Raw genomic sequence first — 10,141 nt, 5'->3', positions numbered from 1 at the left:
TTTCCCTCTCCAGACAGGCACAGAGTCCAAAACTACAACTCCCACAATCCTTGGCGCTCTGCCCTTTCTTCTCCTCTCTCTTACCTAAGGAAATGCCAGCATCCTAAAACTATCTGCAAAGCGTTTTCAGTCTCCCAAACCAGTCCTTGAATCAGACGTTTCTGCTAACTCTGTTTTACTGACAAGCGCACCTCCTACCCCTCTGCTTCCTCGACACTACAACACCCAGAAGTTGCTGCACCATTTTAAGACTACAATTGTGTTGCCTTGGATACAGAGACAAGCTAGAAGGCCAGTAGGGTGTTGGGGTTCTCTCTCTCTCTCTCTCTCTCTCTCTCTCTCTCTCTCTCTCTCTCTCTCTCTCTTCCTTTCTTCTTCCTTCTTTCTTCACTTATTCATTTTAATTCGTTTTTTTTAATGTCATATACAACTTCTAAGTTTCTTTACAGCCTTTCTCATGCATTTTTCCATGGTTTTACTCTGGACTCCGTGCCTGATCTTCTCCCCAATCCCCTTCCCCAGCCTTGTATCCTTCACCCCCAGTAGGCAAAAGGACACATTTCCGGGTGGCATGAGTGTCCTAAGGCGAGCCCCCTCCTCATTTCCTCTGCGTCCACTGGACAGCTGCGAGTTTGACAGGAGAGGCTAATGTGGGCCTCCAAGGCGCATTAGGCACGTTCCCGAGGGCCCAAGAGCTTTCCTGAGCGCTAAGTTTCAAGCCCCAGACAAAAGGGCCACCAGGCTCTCCCAGCCCCACAGTCTGTACCGAGACTGAGGTGTGACAGGGCCCTGGCGGCAGGCACACACTGCACCCTACCCTAAACTTCTCCAACGCCGGATTGGGTTGCCTTTCCCAGCTGTCCGTCCCCACGCAATCTAATCCTTTTGGTGACCTGGTCCTTTCACCCACTCTCCTGGCATCTAGGTCTAACCTTCCTCCCTCCCCCCTCCCTCCCCTCTTCCGTCTCCTCCTCCCTCTCCTCTTTTGACTTAGGGCCATGCTCACTTCGGACTCAGACATCCCTGCCACTCTGACTATGTCTCCCTTTTATCCACAATAAACCTTCTCATGTACCATACCTAGGAAGAGTCGTGTTCTTTCATTTATTTATTTATTTATTTATTTATTCATTCATTCATTCATTCATTCACTCATTCACTGGGAAGTGAATTCAACCTTTAGCCTCCCCCTGTCTGAGCTCCAAGATAACGGATGCCCTCCCTCTTTTGTTGGGAACATCATAGTTTCTCCCGGATAGATGGAGACTTCGAAAGGCTTGTGAGAATCTGAGCCCCAGTTCTTCTTTGGGGCTTCCCACCCTGTACCCCCATTCTTGGGTTCGGACCCTTTCACTCTCTCGGTTTCCCCTTTAGAGAAATGAGGTGTAGATCTTAACCTCCGAGCTCCCCTCCCACTTCCTATTTCTGGGGCCTCAGGAAAGGTCCACGGTGCTCGGAACCTCAGTTTTCCTTCCTGTCGGTGAAATGAAATGGCCACGTTTGCTCAGTTGGGAGAGCTGTAGGATTTTAAGAACGGCGTTTCTCACACGATGACCATTCAGATGTCCCCGTTGACACTCATCGCTGTCCTGACTGACAATCTAAATAAGTCACTTCCCTTTCTCTAGGCATATACTTATGTGCATATGCAGGCTGGATTTGCTGAATCGTGCAGCTGACAGCATTTCACTGGTGCACACACCAATGACTGTGCTCTGGCTAAGAGATGCCAGAACAGGGCCTGGTGCCGAGTCTACCCTTATCCTGGTGATTGCTGTGCGACCTGGGTCATTCCTTGTCCTTCACAGAACCTAGAGTTTCCTCAAGTATCGCCCTCACTCCCTTTCTCCTTGGTGAGGTGTGAAGTGGCTCTGGAAATGGCTCGAATGGCGCTATAATTTGATAAGGTAGCACCAGAAATCATCAGGGTTGCTCAAGGGGTTTAGGACAGCCTTTGCCCTTTAAGTGGGATTTCTAGAAAATGTCCGGTTTATAGTTGGGGAGGGAGTAAGGCCTTAATAAGCAGTGTTAACTGTGCTGTGCAGAGTCTTCAATTACACTCCAAGGCGGGCACGCGCCTCTTCTCACGTGTCCAGCATTCCCCACAGCTTTCTTAAACAGCCACAGAAGAAAATCTGCCCTGCCTCTCAGGGTCAGAGCAGACCTGAGACAGTGACAGGGAGGAACGCCCTTCCTCCAGAATCTGGGCGTGGACACCCAGAGTCCCTGCCTGAAGCCTAAGGTTGGTGGTACAAACTTGTGGTAATGCATGGCGTGAGGCGTGTGGAAGCCCGTGAGCCCGAGGTGTGGGACGCTGGGAGAAGCACGCCGGAATGGAGGCATGCTGAGTGGATGCAGACGCGCATGGTGGAGCCGCTTGGAAAAGCACTTCGTGTCATGGCCACTCCCCCAGCAGTCCTATGGCCCTTCCCCCAGCTGTCCTATGGCCCCTCCCCCAGCTGTCCTATGGCCCCTCCCCCAGCTGTCCTATGGCCCCTCACCCAGCTGTCCTATGGACCCTCCCCCAGCATCCTAAAAGGCCTTGGCCTTCTGGCTAAGGCACTGTAGCCTCACTCTCCTGTACTTGGCTGGGAAAGTCCACTCACTGTGGATTTTTTTCTTCTCTTTTGATCGTTGTGTGTTGACATCATTTGTTTTTATTTTTTTTTTTGTCTCCTCCCTCAGGGTTAATGAGCAGATTGTCCAGGGACGGTAAGTGTGAATCTCTGCTCACAAGGAGCGACACAGCTTCAGAATGCCTTATGCTTTGTTTATTTGGTTCTAAATTTAAAATAAAAAAAATTTATGTTGGGTGGTGGTACACCCCTTTAATCCCAGCACTTGGGAAGCAGAGGCAGGAGGATCTCTGTGTTTATGGCCAGCCTGGTCTACAGAGTGAGTTCCAGGACAGCCAGGGCTACACAGAGAAACCTTGTCTCAAAAAAAGAAAAAGTTATACTGAACATGCACCCGTGCCAAGGCATGCGGGAGTCAGATACCTTGCAGGAGCTGGTTTCCTTTCTCCACTGTGTGGGTCCTAGGAATAGAACTCAGATCTTCAGACTTGCTAGAAGGCACCTTCACATGCTGGCCCATATTTCTGTCCCAATTGTGTGTGTGTGTGTGTGTGTGCACATATATGGGTATGCATGTGTGCACATGTGTGTGGGTGTGTGCATATCTGTGTGCATGCGTGTGTGCACACGTGTGTGTCTGTGTGTGTGTGTGTCTGTGTGTGTGTGCGCGCGCGCGCACATGCAAAGAACAGGGGTGGACATTGCTGTCTGGTTCTACTTCTTTCCGTCTTACTTCCGTGAGACAGCATCTCTCACTCAACCTAGAGCTCACTGTTTTTCATGTTGGCTCTGCTCAGTAAGTGCCTGGGATTCTTCTGTCTCTGAATCTTCATATTATTGGGAATACAGGCGTAGGTGGCCATAGCCAGCTTTTTATATAGGTGCCACAAGGATCAGAACTTAGATCCCCACACTTGCAAAGCGAGAGCCCTTCCCCACCTAGCTGCCTCCCAAGCCTTCTGTCTCTAATAGCAACCTTGTGGGGCACTGATAGCTATAATGCTAGATTACACACACACACACACACACACACACACACACACACACACACACACGTATAAATCAGAGGTTCCTAATATTTCCACCCTCTAAGACAGGTAGGTCCTCATGTTGTGGCGACCCCCCCAACCAAAAAATGATTTTGTTGCTACTTCATAGCTGCAGTTTTGCTACTGTTTCAAGTTGTAATGTAAATATCTGAAATGCGGGATCCCTGATATGCAACCCCCAAATGGGTTTCAGCCCACAGGTTGAGAACCACTGGCATAAAGCATTAGGATAGAACAGCAGTCCCTTAATGTCTGTACAATTAGCTTGGAGTTGAGAGCGGGCAAGGTCAGAGTCGTCGGAAACAAAGTAGCAACTGACAAAAGTTTAGCAACCAGGCAGCAAAATGGCTCGCTGGGCAGAAGGCCCTGGCTGTGGAGCCTGAAGACCTGATTCCAGGCCTCAGGACCTACGAAGCAGAAAGAGAGCTAAACCTGGCAAGTCACACCCCTAACTCTGCCATTGAGGAGGCCTGCATGGGCTATGTAGTGAGTACCAGGCTATAGCTGTTACCATTCTCATGCTGTGACAGAATACTCTGATCTTAGGAAAGGAAGGGTCTGTTTAGTTTACAGGGGGTGGGGTGGCCTGGTTGGAAAACATGATGTCATACTATTATATGCTCTTGTGTGTGTGTGTTCAGTGTGTGTGTGTGTTGTCCAGGACGGCTCCAGTGTTAATAGTGACACCTCTCATTCTGGGATCCTCGGTACGAGCATTGGTTGTTCTGCTTTGATTCCTGTTGGTGCGGGTGTGTGTGTGTGGGGGGGGCAAGATCTCCCTAAATGATGGCACATGCCCTTAGTTCCAGCACTCGGGAACAGAGGAAGGCAGATCTTTGGTGTACAAATCGAGTTCCAGGACAGCCAGGACCACACAGAGAAACCTTGTCTGAAAACAAAAAACAAACAAAAAAACCGAGAGAGAGAGAGAGAGAGAGAGAGAGAGAGAGAGAGAGAGAGAGAGAGAGAGAAAGCTAGTCTTGAACACCCAGTCCATCTTCCTGTGCCCCCGAGTCATGGATCACAGACGTACACCACCTGAATTTGATTCCGTCGTGTGTATGTGCGCGAATGCAGGTGTGCACGGCGCTGTGCACCCGTGGAGACCAGAGGTCAGTGCTGGATGTTTTTTTCAGTCACTCTCCACATTATTTTTTCTTGAGACAGCCTTTCTTCAGGGAACCTAAAGTTCCCCGTTTCCTTTCCGTTTCTTTTACATTTCTTTATTTTTATTTTATGTGTTTGCATGTTTTGCCTGCTTGAGTGTCTGCGAACCATGCACATGCAGTACCCATAGTGGCCAGAAGAGGGCATCAGATCCCCTGGAGCTGGAGTTACAGGAACTTGCAAGCCACCCTGTGGGTGCTGGGAATGAGAACTTCCGGCTGGCAAAAGCCAGTGCTCTTCTCTGCTGAGCCATCTCTCCAAGCCTTCCTGATGTTGTTTTTATGAGGAAATGTCGGAAGAGGCTCACGCAGCTAGCAGGTGAAAGAACCAAGATTTGCACACAGATCCTGTTTGGTCAGCAACACCACTCCCGCTCTTAGAACCTCTCCCTACCTGTGCACCAGGTCTACATGTGGTGCAGAGACATATGCAGGCAAAACACACACACACACATGAAAGCAAATGCATAAAGAAGCACATAAAGACACTGGTAACTCTGAAGTGCCCTGCCTCGCCCTTGGGCCTTCACCGCTGCTGTCAGGTCTCTCAGGCTCAGCTCTGCTCTAAGGACCACTGACTGGGCATCCCACGCCGTCCATGTTGTGATTTATTTCTCCCTCCTGTGCTCTCCTCTCTCGTGGTGGACTGTGGACTCATCAACACCTCCTGTCCCCTGGATGGACCACAGGGATCCTTGGTAAGTACCTCATTCTTTGTGGGCCCTGGCCGCGTGTAACCAGCTCCTTGCTCTCACCTCCTGTGCTGGAGGGAGTGTGTGGGAAGATGGGAATCTGAGATGTGCCCCCAATGGGCTCAGGACCCCCTGGAAACTCAGGACCTGACTTAAATGCCCAGAACATGCCCTGGGAGTAACGGCGCACGCCCGGAACCCCGGTGCTAGGCCGCCCAGCCGGCTGGCTGAGCTCAAGGCCAATGAGAGACACTGTTTCTAAAAGTAAGATGGATGGCTCCTGAGAAATGACAAGTGGGGTTGGCCTCTGGCCTGCCTGCCATGCCAGTGCACACGGCAGAAACACATCATGTGCCCGCACACACATGCACACACACAGACACACACAGACTAGTAGGATGCTTCAGTGGGTGAAGGGTCTTGTTGCTAAGCCTGGTGGCCTAAGTTTGATCCCCAGGTCCTACGCAAGGACAGAATTGACTCCTACACATTGTCCTCTGACCTCTACTTGATTGTTATAATATGTTCGTGCCCATAGTCACGTGTGTAAACACATACACACATACATGATGATGATGATGGTGGTGATGATGATGGTGATGATATGAGATGGGGCGGTACTGAGCATAGTACTACACACCTCTAATCAATCCCAGAGGCAAAGGAAGGGAGAGCTCTGTGAGTTTGAAGTCAGCTTGGGCTACAAAGCAAGTTCCAGGTCAGCCAGAACTTCAGACAGACAGGCAGGCATACATACAGACAGGCAGGCAGACATGCAGGCAGACAGGCAGACAGACAGACAGGCAGGCAGACAAACAGGTAAACTGGCAGGCAGGCAGGCAGGCAGGCAGGCAGACAGACAGACAGACAGGTAGGCAGACTGACAGACAGCCACCAGACAGGCAGGCATACATACAGACAGCCATCAGACAGGCAGGCAGACATGCAGACAGGCAGGTAAACAGGCAGGCAGGCAGGCAGACAGACAGATAGGCAGGCAGACAGACAGGTAGACAGGCAGGCAGACAGACAGGTAGACAGGCAGGCAGGCAGGCAGGCAGACAGACAGACAGACAGGCAGACAGGCAGGCAGGCAGGCAGGCAAGTGGGCCATAATTCTACAGGACTCTTTAGGAGACAGGGGTTTGGGGTGAGCTGTGGTCCGTATTGACCTGGGTTCTGTCTGGCTACCTTTGAGATTCTATTTGCATTTCTTTACTGTCACAGGTCTGCTGAGCCTCCAAGTACTGAATGGTGAGTTGTTGGCTTCATCATTTCTGGTTTTGGGTATACAGAGGCATTAGCTTTTCAGGTTGGAAGAGATGTCACCGAGGCTACATACCTCAACTCCACCATCGTTAGCAGCACAACCACATGACATCATGCATTCAAGCAACAGACAATCTTCATGTTCCATTCACTGTGCTGAGTCTTCTTCTAGGCATTGAGATAGAAGAGGGAATAAGAGACATCAAATGTACCAGGTGCTGTTGATGAGCTGAGGGAGGTGGACAGACCTCTAGTGCAGCACTCTGGAGGTGGACACAAGAGGATCAGAAGTTCAAGGCCAGCCTGAACAACTAGAGACCCTGCCGCAAACAAACAAATAGCTGGAGAAATGGCTCAGTGAGAAAATGAACTTCTTTTTGTTTGTTTGTTTGTTTGTTTGTTTGTTTTTTGTTTTTTGGATTTGGTTTTTTCGAAATGGGGGTTTCGCTGTGTAGCCCTGGCTGTCCTGGAACTCACTCTGTAGACCAGGCTGGCCTCGAACTCAGAAATCCGCCTGCCTCTGCCTCCCAAGTGCTGGGATTAAAGGCGTGCTCCACCACTGCCCAGTGAAAATGAACTTCTTGCCAAGGCTGATGATCTGAGTTCAATCCCTGGGCTGGAAGTAGTGGCAGGACAAGATGGACCGCTGTTAGTTGTGCTCTGACCTCCACATGTGTACTCTGATACGCAAATTCATACCACACACACGCAGATACGCACACCACCACCACAATATGCACACCCCCACACACAAATACATACACAGACATCCCTCATATCACAGATACACATACATGCACACTATACATACACACAAATACTCCCCACTAACACCACCACTACACATACACAAACAGATCCCACACTACACACACATACCCCCTACACACATGCGCGTGCACGCGCGCGCGCGCGCGCGCACACACACACACACACACACTCACACACACACACATACACACACACCAAATAAAAAATCTAACTTTAAAACAAAACCAGACCATGCCGCTGGTGTTTTGGTGAGAGGACACGGGAGTGGCCCAGTTGCAGGCTCAGGTCTGAAGAGCACTGTTGTCCTAGGGAGTGAGGAGAGCCCGGAGTCGGGGAGACTGAGTTGCTCTTAGAGGATGCTACAGGGAACTGGGCCATTACAGGCCACAGGAAGTGACGTCTAAGCAAAGGCTCGAAGGAACCAAGGCCATCAGTCCACATGTGCAAACTGTATGCATTTGCGTGCATGTGTGTGTATCTGTGGGTAGGGTGCTTCACACAGAGAGATAGCCAAGGGGCAGCGGAGAGCCTGAGCCGAGTGACATTAAGCAGGTGAATGTCCCCCTTCCACCAAAGGGTCCCGTTTGTACCATGTGCAGCTGAATTTCCACCCAGTCCCTAATTTTCCTTTATTTGTCTTCCCTTTCCCCTTCTCTCCTTCTTTCTCTCCTTCCTCCCCTACTCTACCCTCTCCATGTTTTTCCTTAGAAGAAACAAGTAACTGCAAAGAAGAAGGTGGGTGGGGCTGTGTGCTCGACCTGGTGACCTGGCTGCGGGGTGGCGTGGTGGTTAGCGCCGCCCCTGTGAGTGAGTGAGGTACAGGGTAGTACTGGAGAACAGGTCAGACAGATGCGCCCATGCCCGAGGCTTCTGGGAGCATCTGCAGCCCCAGCGGCCCTCTCCCTTCCTCTAGGCTCCTCCGAGTCACCCGCGGCACACCGAGGTAAGAAGTGGCTGCTTCCCTGGACCTCCAGACTCCCTCCTCCCCCCGGGAGATGCCTGGGTAAGTTGAGTGGCAGGCCAATGTGGCCGGAAACTAAGAGAGGGGAAGACCACAGACACAAGCCTGATGCTGGTGGATCGCTCCGGTTAAACTGTCTTGGATTAGGATGCCCAGTGTGGCTCGGCGGAGTGTATGTCTAGTGGCACAAAGACCACGATCTGCTCCCTAGGGGCCGCTCGCAGTGTGGGTGCCCGGGACCCTAGCTCCTGCCAAGGTCGGAAGTGCAAGGGCAACATGGACAGCATTTTTTGTTTGTTTGTTTTTTTGTTTTTTGTTTTTTGTTTGTTTTTGGAGACAGGGGTTCTCTGTGTAGCCCTGGCTGTCCTGGCTGTCACTCTGTAGACCAGGCTGGCCTCAAACTAAGAACTCCTCCTGCCTCTGCCTCCCAAGTGCTGGGATTAAAGGCCTGCGCCACCACCACTCAGCTATGCCCGGCTATAAAGGTCCAAGGCCTGTTTTGATTTCGTGAGACCCCTTTTCAAAACACAAACTAGAGAAATAACATCAGGAAAGGGTAGGTAAGAGTGCCAGGTGTCATTAGAGGGCAGCACAGACACAGAAGCAAGGGAATCTCAGGTCACAGCTGGATGAGGCCAATTTAGGACAGTGAGACTCATCTCAAAAACAAGACAAAACAACAGGCTGTGCAGTGGGAGGCAGAGGCAGAGGCAGGCAGATTTCTGAGTTCGAGGCCAGCCTGGTTTATACAGTGAGTTCCAGGACAGCCAGAGCTACACAGAGAAACCGTGTCTAGAAAAACCAAAAGAAAAAAAATCAACCAAAATAACAAGACAAAACAAAACAAAAATGAACAGCAGCAATGACGGCGACAAACCACAGGGCAGAGAGCTCTTAGAGCAGCGGTTGGTTCTCAACCTTCCTAAAGCTGAGGCGCTTTACTACAGCGCTTCTTGTGGTGGAGATCACCAACCGGAAAATTGTTTTCCATACCACTTCATAACCGTAATTTTGCTACTGTCATGAACTGCAATGTAAATATCTGCATTTTCGGAGGGTCTCTGGTGACCCCTGTGGACGTGCCACTCAACCCCGGGGTCATGACCCCTAGACTGCAAGCTGCTGTCTGAGGAGAAAAGGTCAAGGCTGCCTAAGCTACCGGGGCAGTTGGAGGTCCCTGAGCTCTGAAAGACCTTGTCTCAAAAGCAAGCAGACAAAAAGCCCTAGAGGCACAGCTCCCACCCTTCCAAAACATCCTGGGACGGATGTAGGCCACCTGTTCAAATGTGATCTTACGGGGGGGGGGGGGGCTGTTCTCATTCAGACCACCACACATCCTTAGGAAATACAGAATAGTAAAATTGGAGGTGCACGCAAGATGCTTTGGCAGTAAAAGTGCTTCCTGCTAAACTTGCCGACCTGAGCTGGGTCCTAAGATCCATCTGATGGAAAGAGAGAACTGTGAGGAGTCCCGTGGAATTCAGTTAGCAAGCATAGCCGAATCGGTGAGCTCCAAGTTTGGGGAGAAATATTCTGTCCCAGGGGAAAAAACCAAAAAGAAAAAAAGAGAAGCCGGGCGGTGGTGGCACTCGCCTGTAATCCCAGTGCTCTGGGAAGCAGAGGCAGGTGGATTTCTGAGTTCAAGGCCAGCCTGGTC

Source organism: Apodemus sylvaticus, unplaced genomic scaffold (genome assembly GCF_947179515.1).
Source record: "Apodemus sylvaticus unplaced genomic scaffold, mApoSyl1.1 scaffold_227, whole genome shotgun sequence".
Classification (NCBI taxonomy): domain Eukaryota; kingdom Metazoa; phylum Chordata; class Mammalia; order Rodentia; family Muridae; genus Apodemus; species Apodemus sylvaticus.
This window is presented reverse-complemented; position numbering follows the sequence as displayed.